Source organism: Oncorhynchus keta, chromosome 36 (genome assembly GCF_023373465.1).
Source record: "Oncorhynchus keta strain PuntledgeMale-10-30-2019 chromosome 36, Oket_V2, whole genome shotgun sequence".
Lineage (NCBI taxonomy): Eukaryota > Metazoa > Chordata > Actinopteri > Salmoniformes > Salmonidae > Oncorhynchus > Oncorhynchus keta.
The window spans coordinates 3,170,769-3,184,933 of NC_068456.1; positions in this window are offsets into that span (position 1 = coordinate 3,170,769).

Sequence of the window (14,165 nt, forward strand, 5' to 3'; positions counted from 1 at the left end):
AACGTTGCCCGATTTTTCCCTGGCTTAGCTAGAAGAGTTTGCCTTCTCATCGGGACACTGGACACTGTTCGTTAGGAGGTAGATCGCATTGCATATCAAACACACTAGACTAGAAGCTAGCTCGAAAACTTGGCAATATGACAACCACATTTTTTTTTTTTAAACAGAACACTGGTGGGAATTGGCCTCTATGGATAGGGCTACATTGAAATGTTTCTTACAGAAGAAATATGGAAAGCATATGCATAACCATGGTACTAAATGAAAGGGAACAGTTTGGAGATCATGTATTAAGACCAAAAGGGGAGGACAGAACAGTTCACCTGACACAAGACTGAATCAAAACATTACACTGTTGATTTGATGTACATTTAGCACTTGCTGTACTTTTCGCCGCATTTGTCGATAACAAAAATCTGGAAAACACTCTGGGATACATTCAGTAACACGATACGAATATTCCTGGAAAATATGGGGTAGCTGCAACATAAGACAAAAAAAGTACAAGGGTTTGAGAGAGAGAGGACTAACTGGTGTCTCCAAGTCGCCACACACCTCTGCAAAGCATGCACAGTTCCTAAGTCATTTCAATGCACTTTTATGACTCAAAAGAATTACAGTCGTTTAACATTATCGGTGTGGAAACGTTATTCGTAGAGTTCACAGCCTACTACGCTTGTGAGAAGTAAGCTTTTTATTTATTTCAGAACCATTATGAGTTTTGTCAACCTTTTCATTGTCTTTTTGTTTGGAGTGCTCCATGAGCAATGAGTATGAGTCTGGTTTCTCTGTCCTGATAACATTGAAGAAGCATGCGTGCCTTCTATGCAAGCATAGAAGTAGATCTAACTGGCCTGCTGCGTGCAAATGTAGGAAAGTACCCATTTGGCAATGTCTGATTTCTGATTGTCCTAACAGACCACATAAGTTGGTCGTAGAAAAACAGTGTTACGATCTGATCCACCCAGTGGAGGTCTGGCGAATGAATACGCTTTGGGGACCGAGCCGTAACATAAGTCAATGATCTTATTTTTCCTTGTTCGACAGGTCACATACTGGGTGTAAGTACTCAAAGTGCAGCCATTGAAATCCCCCCTGATGAATTTGGGGTAAAAAATCATGTCAGCTGCAATGACAATGTTTGCTCTTAAATGCACAGATCAAGTTTGGAAGCGCAGAATTGTCAGAATATTATGAGAGGGTTTTCTATTTAGGAGCTGAGATGTGGAGATGTTTGTGGTAAACAAATATATATAAATATATAAGTGGTTTGTAATACCCTACATTTTTTACTTGTAATCAAAATCACATCACAGGCAAATAAGATCATCTTAAAACAATGTGGTCTCTACGCTGGCGAGATGTGCTCCTCTAGGTGATAGATGGGCTGTGTGTGGTGTGTGTGTGTGTGTGTGTGTGTGTGTGTGTGTGTGTGTGTGTGTGTGTGTGTGTGTGTGTGTGTGTGTGTGTGTGTGTGTGTGTGTGTGTGTGTGTGTGTGTGTGTGTGTGTGTGTGTGTGTGTGTGTGTGTGTGTGTGTGTATGTGTGTGTGTGTGTGTGTGTGTGTGTGTGTGTGTGTGTGTGATCGATGCGTAGCCTCTGTACAGTGGTGTTTTATGAATGCGGTGTGTGTGTTAACAGAGTTACGACAACAGACTCTACTTCATCATCTTAGACATAATCACCTCATGGCCTGTTAACCTGAGAGGGTGGCTGGGGGGCAAGAGCGAGAATGTAGGGAGGGGTGCAGGGAGTTGTTTGGAGAGTACAAGGAATGAGTGCGGGAAGGAGAGGAGCCATCTGGTGGTGGGAGGCACACAAGGTTGTATTTTGAGACGTGCCTTGTAAGAGGCTTCTTTTGTTCCACCCATTAGTGAGAGTGCTGTAGCAATGTAATAACTGTATGTGGTAGTCAGTGGTGGCTGCTGAAAGGAGGACGGCTCATAATAATGTCTGAAATGGAGCGAATGGAATTGCTTCAAACACATGGAGATCACGTGTTTGATGTATTTGATACCATTCTACCTTTTCCGCACCAGCCATTCCAACGAACCTGTTCTCTCGTGGTGGTAGTAGTGCCCCATCAATTTAAAATGTATAGGGTACAGATTGGGGTGGCAGAAAGTCTTGAGCATTTTGCCATGTCAATTTCGTCTGCTTTGCCATGTAGTTGCTGCCAGCTTGGAAGCCTTTATTAAAGGCCTCTAAACGTGGAAGTGACATAAAACACCAAATATTCAGTCATATGGAGAAGGTTTTAGTTTAGTTTAGTTTAGTTTATTTTATTTTTACATGGACAGTGCACATTAATCAACGTTTCAGTAAAAGTGCCGGTTTTAGCCAGCCGGCTAATTTTCAACCGCAGTCCCTGGGCAGGTTATTAAAAACAATTACAATATAGACAATAGCACCATAGACATAGCAACATAGGACAAGCAAGACATAGCATACAGACAGAGCAACATAGGACAAGCAAGACGTAGCATTCAGACAGAGCAACATAGAACAAAAAGCAGCAGGACAAAATTCATAAAAGCAACAAAGTGTTTCCACACTTCAGAAGCTACAGACAACAGACAACATGGAAAGCGGCAACACACAGCTAGGGACCATGTTCACAAATCTGATTGACCTTCAGCCATGTCTTCAAGCATTTTGTGAAAGTGTGATATGTGGTGCAGTTATGTGTGTCTGATGGCAGTGTATTCCAGACATGGGAAGCTCTCACAGAGAATGCAGATTTACTAAAGGTGCTTTTCCTTAGGGGAACTATACAGTCACCTCTCATGGCAGACCTTGTGGATCTGCTGCCATATGTCTGGGTTTTCTGTTTAACAAAAATATTGAGTGGAGGGGGAGCCAGGCCATTAAGGATCTTGAATACAAGACATGCGTCGGTGTATTGCACAAGATTTTCCCAACTCAAGAGCTCATGTTTTCTAAGGATGTGACAATGATGATGGCTATTGGGCTTCCTATCAAGCACTTTGAGAGCCTGTTTGTAGACAGAATAGGTTTTAATGTTGTACAGCAAGCTTGGGCCCAACTAGTCAAGCAGTATGTTAAGTGGGGAGTATCATAGATTTGAAGTACAGTTTTGCTACCTCTGTAGTCAAACAATTTCGTATAAATCGGAAATTAGCTAGATTGAATTTAGTTATTTGAATTACCTTTTTCACATGCTTTTTAAAAGAGAGGTTGGAATCAAGTATGATGCCAAGGTACTTAAAATCAGATACCACCTGGAGCTTCTCCCCTGACACATAGACATCTGGCTCAGTAGCATCTGTTGCCCTCTTTGTGAAGAACATGCAAACAGTTTTTTTCACATTGAGATGCAAACACGAGTCACAGAGCCACTTTGTAACCTGGACCATTACAGTAGTGAGTTCTTGTGCAGCTTGTTGTTTGCTCTTTGCATGCACATATATCACTGTATCATCTGCATACATTTGAACTTCAGACCCAGTACATACAGAAGGCAGATCATTAATGTACAGGCTGAACAGGAGGGGCCCCAGTATTGACCCTTGGGGCACGCCCACATCATAGCTACGAGTGGGCGACAGCTCATTGCTCACTCTGACACACTGAGTTCTGCCTTCAAGGTATGATTTCATCCATCTCAAGGCATCAGGGGAAAAGTTGAACTTGGACAATTTTGTGATGAGAATCTCATGGTTAACAGTATCAAAAGCCTTCCTTAGGTCCAGAAACACAGCCCCAACAGCACCCCTTTGTCCATCTTGGACTTCACATTTTCCAGAAGAAAGCAGTTGGCCGTTTCTGTGGAGTGTTTCGCTCTGAAGCCAAACTGCATGGAGTGTAATGTGAAGGGGCTGTTGTTGAGGTGGGCAATCAGTTGTTCTGCTACACACTTTTCAACAACCTTTGACACCACAGGTAGTAAGTATACTAATGGGCCTGTAGTTACTCACGTCAGCAGGGTCGCCTGATTTAAAGATGGCCGTTATTATGGTCGACTTCCATACCCTTGGAAACACACCAAGACCAATAGATGTGTTGGTGACCTTAGTAATGGGGCCAATGAGTGACTCTTTGTAGTTTTTAAGAAAGGTAGAGTCCATCCCAAACACATCTTTGGCTTTAGAGTTCTTTGGTGAGCAAATCACCTTGGAAAGGTGGAAACGAGTTTCCTAGGGTTAGAGACAGAAGCTTGACATTTGGAGTGGGAGAAAGTGGCTTTAGCAGCAGACACAGAGGAAGAGAAGGTAGAGATCAGGGAGTGAAAGGATGATAGGTCCTCCGGAAGTTTAGTTTTCCTCCATTATCGCTCAGCTGCCCGCAGCCCTGTTACGTAAGCTCTCAATGAGTCACTCAGCCACGGAGCGGGATGGGAGGGCCGAGCCGGCCTGGAGGAAAGGGGACAGTGCGAGTCGTAGGATGCGGAAAGGGAGGAGAGTAGGGTCGAAGAGGCAGAATCAGGAGACAGGAGGGAGAAGGATTTAGCATTAGGGATGGATGATATAAAAGGAGAGAGTAGAGGGAGAGAGAGCGTTTGGGCTTCTTGTGTACAATTTGCTGTCTACAAATGATTTGTAATTATGTTCCCCGACCATCCGCCTCAGCTCTAATCACAGCAATATAAGGCTAGTTTGCAATATGAGACTAGTTTTATCAATAGATTAAAAAAATACACTTGATGACATTGTTGCATGCTAAATATTTCTGATCAGTGAGAGATGAGCAAAGTATCTAATGTGCTTCCACTTCCACTTGTACAGCCAGGGATTCATTAACCAAATGCAGTGCATTTGGAAAGTATTCCAACATTTTGCATCAATCTACAGACAATTCACCATAATAGCAAAGCAAAACCACGTTTTTTGAAATTATTGCATTTTTTTTATTTTTTTTAAAATACATTTACATAACTATTCAGACCCCTTACCCTTTGTTGAAGCACCTTTGGCAGCGATTCCAGCATTGATTCTTCTTGGGTATGACATCACAAGCCTGGCACACCTGTATTTTGGGAGCTTCTCCCATTCTTCTCTGCAGATCCTCTCAAGCTATTTTCAAGTCTCTCCAGAGATGTTCGATCGGGTTGAAGTCCGGGATCTGTCTGGGACACTCAAGGACATTCAGAAACTTGTCCCGAAGCCACTCCTGCGTTGTCTTGGCTGTGTGCTTAAGGTTGTTGCCTTGTTGGAAGGTGAACCTTCGCCCCAGTCTAAGGACCCGAGTGTTCTGGAGCAAGTTTCAAACTTCATTGATTTAAGAATGATGGAGGCCTCTGTGTTCATGGGGGCCTTCAATGCTGCAGAAATGTTTTGGTACCCTTCCCCAAATCTGTGCCTCGACACAATGCTGTCTCGGCGCTCTGCGGGCAATTCCTTCGACCTCATGGCTTGGGTTTTGCTCTGACATGCAATGTCAACTATGGGACCTTATATAGACAGGTATGTTACTTTCCAAATCATGTCCAATCAATTGAATTTACCACAGGTGGACTCCAATCAAGCTGAAGGGGCATCTAAAGGATGATCAATGGACATTTCAAGTTTCACAGCAAAGGGTCTGAAAACCTACAGTTGAAGTCGGAAGTTTACATACACCTTAGCCAAATACATTTAAACTCAGTTTTTCACAATTCCTGACATTTAATCCAAGTAAAAATGTCCTGTTTGTTTTAAGAATGTGAAATGTCAGAATAATAGTAGAGAGAGTGATTTATATCAGCTTTTATTTCTTTCATCACATTCCCAGTGGGTCAGAAGTTTACATACACTCAATTAGTATTTGGTAGCATTGCATTTATATTGTTTAACTTGGGTCAAACATTGCAGGTAGCCTTCCACAAGCTTCCCACAATAAGTTGGGTGAATTTTGGCCCATTCCTGCTGACAGAGCTGGTGTAACTGAGTCAGGTTTGTAGGCCTCCTTGCTCGCACACGCTTTTTCAGTTCTGCCCACACATTTTCAATGGGATTGAGGTCATAGCTTTGTGATGACCACTCCAATACCTTGACATTGTTGTCCTTAAGCCATTTTGCCACAACTTTGGAAGTATGCTTGGGGTCATCGTCCTTTTGGAAGACCCATTTGCGACCAAGCTTTAATTTCCTGACTGGTGTCTTGAGATGTGGCTTCATTATATCCACATAATGTTCGCTCCTCATGATGCTATCTATATTGTGAAGTACACCAGTCCCTCCTACAGCAAAGCACCCCCACAACATCAGACCAGAGGACATTTCTCCAAAAAGTACGATCTTTGTCCCCATGTGCAGTTGCAAACTGTAGTCTGGCTTTTTTATGGCTATTTTGGAGCAGTGGCTTCTTCCTTGCTGAGCGGCCTTTCAGGTTATGTCGATATAGGACTCATTTTACAGTGGATATAGATACTTTTGTACCTGTTTCCTCCAGCATCTTCACAAGGTCCTTTGCTGTTGTTCTGAGATTGATTTGCACTTTTCGCACCAAAGTACGTTCATCTTTAGGAGACAAAACGAGTCTCCTTCCTGAGCGGTATGATGGCTGCGTGGTCCCATGGTGTTTATACTTGCATACTATTGTTTGTACAAATGAACATGGTACCTTCAGGCGTTTGGAACTTGCTCCCAAGGATGAACAAGACTTGTGGATGTCTACTATTTTTTCTGAAGTCTTGGCTGATTTCTTTTGATTTTCCCATGATGTCAAGCAAAGAGGCACATAGTTTGAAGGTAGGCCTTGAAATACATCCACAGGTACACCTCCAATTGACTCAAATTGTGTCGGAATCTTCTAAAGCCATGACATCATTTTCTGGAATTTTCCAAGCTGTTTAAAGGCACAGTCAACTTAGTGTATGTAAACTTTTAACCCACTGGAATTGTGATACAGTGAATTATAAGTGAAATCATCTGTCTGTAAACAATTGTTGGAAAAAGGACTTGTGTCATGCACAAAGTAGATGTCCTAACCGATTTGCCAGAAATATAGTTTGTTAGCAAGACATTTTTGGAGAGGTTGAAAAACGAGTTTTAATTAATCTAAGTGTATGTAAACTTCCAACTTCAGCTGTATGTAAATAAGGTATTTCTGTTTTCTATTTTATTACATTTGCAAACATTTCTAAAAAACTGTTTTTCAATTTGTCATTATGGAGTATTGTGTGTAGAATGATGAGGAACATTTGGTATTTAATACATTTTAGAATAAGGCTGTAACGTAACAAAATGTGGAAAAAGTTAAGGGGTCTGATTACTTTCCAAATACACTGTATATCATATTAACATGGCATAAGTCATTACAAAATGTGTAGAATTGCAGGAAATTTGTTTCAAACTGCAAACATTTCTCTCCACCCCATGTCAAAATGGGTAGATTTGCAGGAAATTAGCTGTAAAACAAAACAAAAAATATCTTATGCTATATTGGCATAAATCATTGCAAAATGTGTAGAATTGCCGGAAATGTGTTATAAACTTGCAATCTTCTCTCCGCCCCATGGCAGAATGTGGAGAATTGCATTTTTCTCTTCACAGTCAAGAGGGGAGCCCCCCAAAAAAGGCTAAGGACTTCAATCTTACAGTGGTGAAGTAATTGCAACTTCAATTGGTGCTGGAGGTAGATGGTTAACATCAAAAGGTTCCTTTTGCCATATTAAAGAGTGACAAACCACTCATCATTGGGTTAAAGTCATGTAACTTACTGGATCTAGTGAATCCAGTAAATGACTCATTTTGAGAATGCATATGCTGAGGTTTTCCAGAGAATAGGAAAACTCAAGGTGCAGCACGAAATCAAGTTACAGCAGCCAAATAGACCAGTGATCCATGCACCTAGGAAGGTACCATTATCCCTCTCTCAGGCTGTGTATGGATCGAAAAGAGAACAAGTAAAATAAAATGAAAAGAGAACACTCAGCTGCCTACCGGGGGGGTGATATTTGGGGAGATGGCATGGGATAAATACTTCTTAAAGCTAGACGCCTTCTCAGGGTTTTGGCAGACCAGTCGAGACAAGGAGAGTACAAGACCGATTTTATTTCTCACATGCGCTAAACACAACAAAAACCTTACCGTGAAATGCTTACTTACAAGCCCTTAACCAACATTGTGGTTTTAAGAAAAATAAGAGTTAAGAAAAGATTGACCAAATACACTAAAGTAAAATTTTTAAAAAAGAGCAACAATAAAATAACAATAGCGAGGCTCTATATACAGGGGGTCCTGGTACAGAGTCAATGTGCGGGGGTACAGGTTATAGTCGAGGTAATTGAGGTAATATGTACATGTAGGTAGGTTTAAAGTGACTATGCATAGATAATAAACAGTGAGTAGCAGCTGCGTTAAAAAAAAGCATGGGGAAGGTCAAAGCAAATAGTCCAGGTAGCCATTTGATCAGCTGTTCAGAGTCTTATGGCTTCCGGATAGAAGCCTCATGGACCAAGACTTGGCGCTCCGGTACCGCTTGCCGTGCAGTAGCAGAGAGAAAAGTTTATGACTAGGGTGGCTGGAGTCTTTGATCATTTTCTGGGCCTTCTTCTGACACCGCCTGATATAGAGGTCCTGGATGGCAGGAAGCTTGGCCCCAGTGATGTACCGGGCCATACGCACGCACTACCCTCTAGTGCCTTGCGTCGGAGGCCAAACTGTTGCAATACCAGGTGGTGATGCTCTTTTTGAGGATCTGAGGACCCATGCCAAATCTTTTCAGTTTCCTGAGGGGGAAAAGGTGTTGTCATGCCCTCTTCAGGACTGTCTTGGTGTGTTTGGACCATGATAGTTCGTTGGTGATGTGAACACCAAGGAACTTAAAGCTCTCAACTTGCTCCACTACAGCCCCACCGATGAGAATGGGGGAATGCTCGGCGTTCCTTTTCCTGTAGTCCACGATTTCCTTTTGTCACGCCCTGACCTTAGAGAGCCTTTTATTCTCTATTTGGTTAGGTCAGGGTGTGACTAGGATGGGCAATCAATGTTTTCTATTTCTTTGTTGGCCGGGTATGGTTCCCAATCAGAGACAGCTGTCTATCGTTGTCTCTGATTGGGGATCATACTTAGGCAGCCTTTTCCCACCTGTCGTTTGTGGGATCTTTGTTTTTGGTACTGTGCTGTTTAGCCCTACTAGACGTTACGTTTCGTTTTGTATTTTTCATTTTTTTTTCATTTAATATATTAAAATGTATGCCTACCACGCTGCACCTTGGTCCGATCCTTCCATCGACGAACGTAACAGAAGATCCCACCACAAACGTACCGAGCAGCGTGGCCAGGAGGAGCAGACATCCTAGACATGGGATGATATCTTGGACGGTAAGGGATCCTGGACGTGGGAGGAGATCCTGGCCGGAAAGGATCGCCTTCCATGGGAGCAGACGGAGGCAGCGAGGGAGGAACAAGGAAAACACCGGGGTTCGCGACCACGACGGAAGCCCGATAGGCAGTCCCCCAAAAAGTTTTTGGGGAGGCACAACTCCCCATACTCACCATGGGGAGCGTGTGACCGGTCAGGCACCATGTTTTGCGGTGATAGGCACTGTGTCTCCAGTGCGCATCCACAGCCCGCTGCGTGCTGTGCCAGCTCCCCACACTTGCCGTGCGAAAGTGGGCATCTGTCCAGGACGGGTGGTGCCGGCTCAGCGCGCCTCGTCTCCAGTACGCCTCCTCGGTCCAGGATATCCTGCGCCGGCCATACGTACTGTATCTCCAGTGTGCCTTCACAGCCCAATGCATCCTGTGCTAGCTCCCCGCACTTGCCGTTTGAGGGTGGTCATTTGTCCAGGATGTGTTGTGCCAGCTCTACACTCAAGACCACCAGTGCGACTCCACGGTCCAGTATATCCTGTGCCAGCTCCATGCACCCGGCCCCGTCTAGCCCTACTAGACGTTATGTTTCATTTTGTATTTGTTGTTTTAACTGTGTTCATTTAATATATTAAAATGTACGCCTACCACGCTGCACCTTGGTCCGATCCTTCCATCGACGAACGTAACACCTTTGTCTTGATCACGTTGAGGGAGAGGTTGTTATCCTGGCCACACACTACCAGGTCTCAGACCTCTCTCTATAGGCTCTACGTCTCATCGTTGTCGGTGATCAGGCCTACCACCATTGTGTCGTTGGCAAACTTAATGATGGTGTTGGAGTCGTGCTTGCCCACTCGGTCATGGGTGAACAGGGTGTACAGGAGGGGACTAACCATGCACCACTGAGGGGCCCCCGTGTGGAGGATCAGTGTGGCAAATGTGTTGTTTCCTACCCTTACTGAAGAACACTACTGCTAGTCAGATGATAACTCACATTGTCATTCTTTGCTCACCATGGGGTCGCAGGGGTAGTCCATACGGACAACACTACACAGTTCAGCTGTTCGGCTTTCAGTGATTTTGCTAAACTGTAGGGGTTCAAGTATGTCAGATCAAACCTACTGTACTCACAGTCTAATGGATTAGTCGAGAAAGATGTCAGAATAGTGAAACTACTGCTTAAGAAAGCTCTTGACTCAAAGACTGATCCATATCTAGCTTTGTTAATCTACCTGACTACTCTCCTGGAGAGCTGTTGTTCAACAGGAAACTCAATACTCGGTTGCCAGTGCTACCAGAAACAGAAAAGGATGACAAGGCCATTCTTAACAAACAGAGAGAAAAGTGAGTTACACACAGGATAAATAGGAGACACTTGTTACTGTACATGTACCTGAGTGTGAGAAAACAGACAGGCAAGAGAGTGAAATTACAAGTCAGACAATGTTCAGCCCAGCCACTCCTGTGTCAGACAACACCAGGGCAGCCTGATGAAACAGGACAGTCAGGTACAGAATTAAAGGCACCTCAGAGGCTGATTGAGGAAATGTAAATATGTTATTGAAATGCAATGTTCACCATGCAAATGTATTGTAACCAGGTTGTTTATAGACAATTGTTTTATCTCTTACGGAACAAAAAGTGTCTTGATAAGGTGGATGTGGCATATTGTATGTGATTTCCCGATCTAATTCCTGCGCAACCTCCATAAATAACCCCCTTGACAGGCGCCCTGCTTTGGAAATCCATACACAAAACATTCCATTCAAAACTATTTTTGGGGCACAAAGCTGCCATGGTTCTTTCAGGCACCAGAGGGTGGCAGAGACAACCCTTAGATACTTTCTTTGTTACTCAGGTGTTGCTTATCATTTCATTATGATTTCCCTTTGAAAAGAGTTGTGTTTTCTGTCCATGTTTGCAGAAGCGTGATTTCGGTTGCTCTGTGTGTTTCTCGCCTGAGTAAGTTTTTGAGTCCTTGGTTGGTTTTTCCAGTATTACTGTGATCCTTCTTTTACCTTATTTTCAGGAAAGTATTTATGTTTATCCTGAACCATTGATTCCTGGTCCATTCTCTGTACCTGGGCCCAAACCCACCATGTCACAAAAGCACACTTCTTCTTTTCCGCGGAACACGAACAAAATCCGAGTAAGAACAGGGCTTGTTCTTCTCACCGACGTCACCTTACACCCAACTCTTCCATGATACTCCTCGTGACTTCGAACGAATTCTCCAGGCAACATTGATTTTGTTTCCTTTACTTTTCACGACTGTAGCCCTCTCCCTCTCACTCTCTGTACTCTCATCTTCACCCGACCCACCATTAGTTTTCGAACAGAACATCTGTTTCCACCATCTTCCTCTTTCATCCCGTGGGAGCCTCCTGCTGCTCCTTTTCCCTTCTGGTCCCTCACTCCACATTGAGACCTGTTTGGCTTGTTATAGACATGTCATGTTACTAATCTTGATGATGATGATGATGATAGCAGGGGAAAAGTGTTGCCAAACATCAACAACAATATTTTCTGTGATATTGCACTTCCCCATACACCTCAAGGTATGGCAATATGTCCATATGAATCATGACTTTATAAGTACTGATAGTTTATTCTCACTTAATATACACTCTAGGTACTATAAAATAGATAATACATAACTGTACATCAAAGGCAATCACTTTGTGGAATACTGTAGTTTTTTTAATGGGTGAAGCAGTACATGGCTCTCACTATAGTAGTGCTGTGTGAGAAGCCTGCCACTAGTCCTGGTAGATAGCACCATCTTGTGGTGTGTAAACTTCAAATGAGCAGCGGGTACTGATGAGAATTACAACCCTGGATTATCATGAAATAAGGCCTATACATTGTATATTTCGCTCGGACTGTCCAGTAAAATCCCCATTAACTATGTCTTTCGCATCCCCTACTTTTAGCCACTGACTTTCTTAACAGTAAATTCAACAAGTGGTTATTATTGAACATTACCAACATACTGTATTTCTTCAGAGTTTATTATTTCAATAAAACCCAATTCTTGTGTTCTTTTTTAGGCACTTTTCTACAGCGTTGTCCATATGGGTTGGAATATTCTACTGGTTTTGAACCTAGGGGCAAGTAGACCCCCAGCTCCGCTAAAACCATTGACAACCATACTGAACCAAAATATAAACGCAACATGAAACAATTGCAAAGATTTTGCTGAGTTACAGTGCATATGAAGAAATCAGTTAATTTAAATATATTAATTAGGCCCTAATCTTCGGATTTCACATGACTGGGCTGTGGCACAGCCATGGGTGGGCCTGGGAGGGCATACGCCCGCCCACTTGGGAGTCAGGCTCAGACAATCAGAATGAGTTTTTCCACACAAAAGGGCTGTGAAGCCGGTTGGACGTACTGGCAAATTCTCTAAAACGACGTTGGAGGTGGCTTATGGTAGAGAAATTAACATAAAATCTCTGGCAACAGCTCTGGTGGGCATTCCTGCAGTCAAGATGTCAATTGCATGCTCCCTCAAAACTTCAGACATCTGTTGCATTGTGTTGTGTGACAAACTGCACATTTTAGAGTAGCCTTTTATTGTTCCCAGCACAAGGTGCATCTGTGCAATGATCATGCTGTTTAATAAGCTTCTTGATATGCCACACTTGTCAGGTGGATGGATTATCCTGACAATGGATAAATTGCGCACAAACAGGGATGTAAACATTTGAGAGAAAACATTTTTTGTGAGGGTAGCCTCATGATATTTCTCAATATTGGCCTCCATTAATTTGATATTTGAGGGATATAAAATAAAAGTGAACTATACCTGACAAGTATGAGTGGTTTAGGTTAATTTCCCATACTTTGTGGGCTCTGCCTGTCAAGCAGCAGAAGGGCGCATTTGCCAATGTACTGTTGGCTGATAATGTTTACTTTGCGAGCTACGGTAGAAACTTTTTGTACTGTTAGCTAAACATAGTGTTGGCTATGCCAGCAACATTCATTTTAAATATGTCTTTCAATGGAAGAGATTTGTTGTTGAGATTTTCAGTTTCTCTGATATAAATCAACAAATCCATATACGCAGCCTGGTCTCATAGACTAGACGTAACAGTAAAAGTAAATCCGGGACCGTAAAAATAGTATGATTGATATGCTATGTTTGATATGGTTAAATATGACAGAAGATTACGTCTAGCAAACAAAGGTTTCATATTCGAATCTCATGGACAACTTTAGCATTTAGCTAATTATCTACTTTACAACTACATAGCATGTTAGCTAACCCTTCCCCTAACCTTTTCCCTTTTAGCTGACCCTTCCCCTAACCTTAACCCTTTATACTAACACCTAGCCTAGTTAATGTTAGCCAGCTTGCTAACGTCAGCTTTAGCCATCTAGACACCTAGTTAACGTTAGCCACAACAAACTGGAATTAGTCAAATGTCATATGTTTAGCAAAATTGTAACATTTGTAGCTTTAGCAAATTCATAACATATCATACAAATTGTAATTTGTAAAATAGTAAGTAATAGATGATGGACATCCACAAAATAATACCATACGAAACGTAACATATCATAGTAGATGGAGAGTATTGGGTTTACATACTGAATAATACTAAATACTCTGTGACCAGGTTGCAGCCAGCACTGCATGGTTTTATTTCTAGGAACACAAGTTAAAAAATATATATATATTATGAATAAAACAAATACAAAAAACAGAAATATACAAACAAGAGTACATAAACCTAACAGACATGGGTATTACATATCAATATTTATTTTAAATTTGTTAAATACTTTTATCGTACGTAATGCTTTTTTGTTTTTACATTTACTGATCATTTAAAAAATAATATTTAAATGATATCTTAAATAATGTGAAGGGGGGTTTGTTCTCTGCCCCACTTCATTT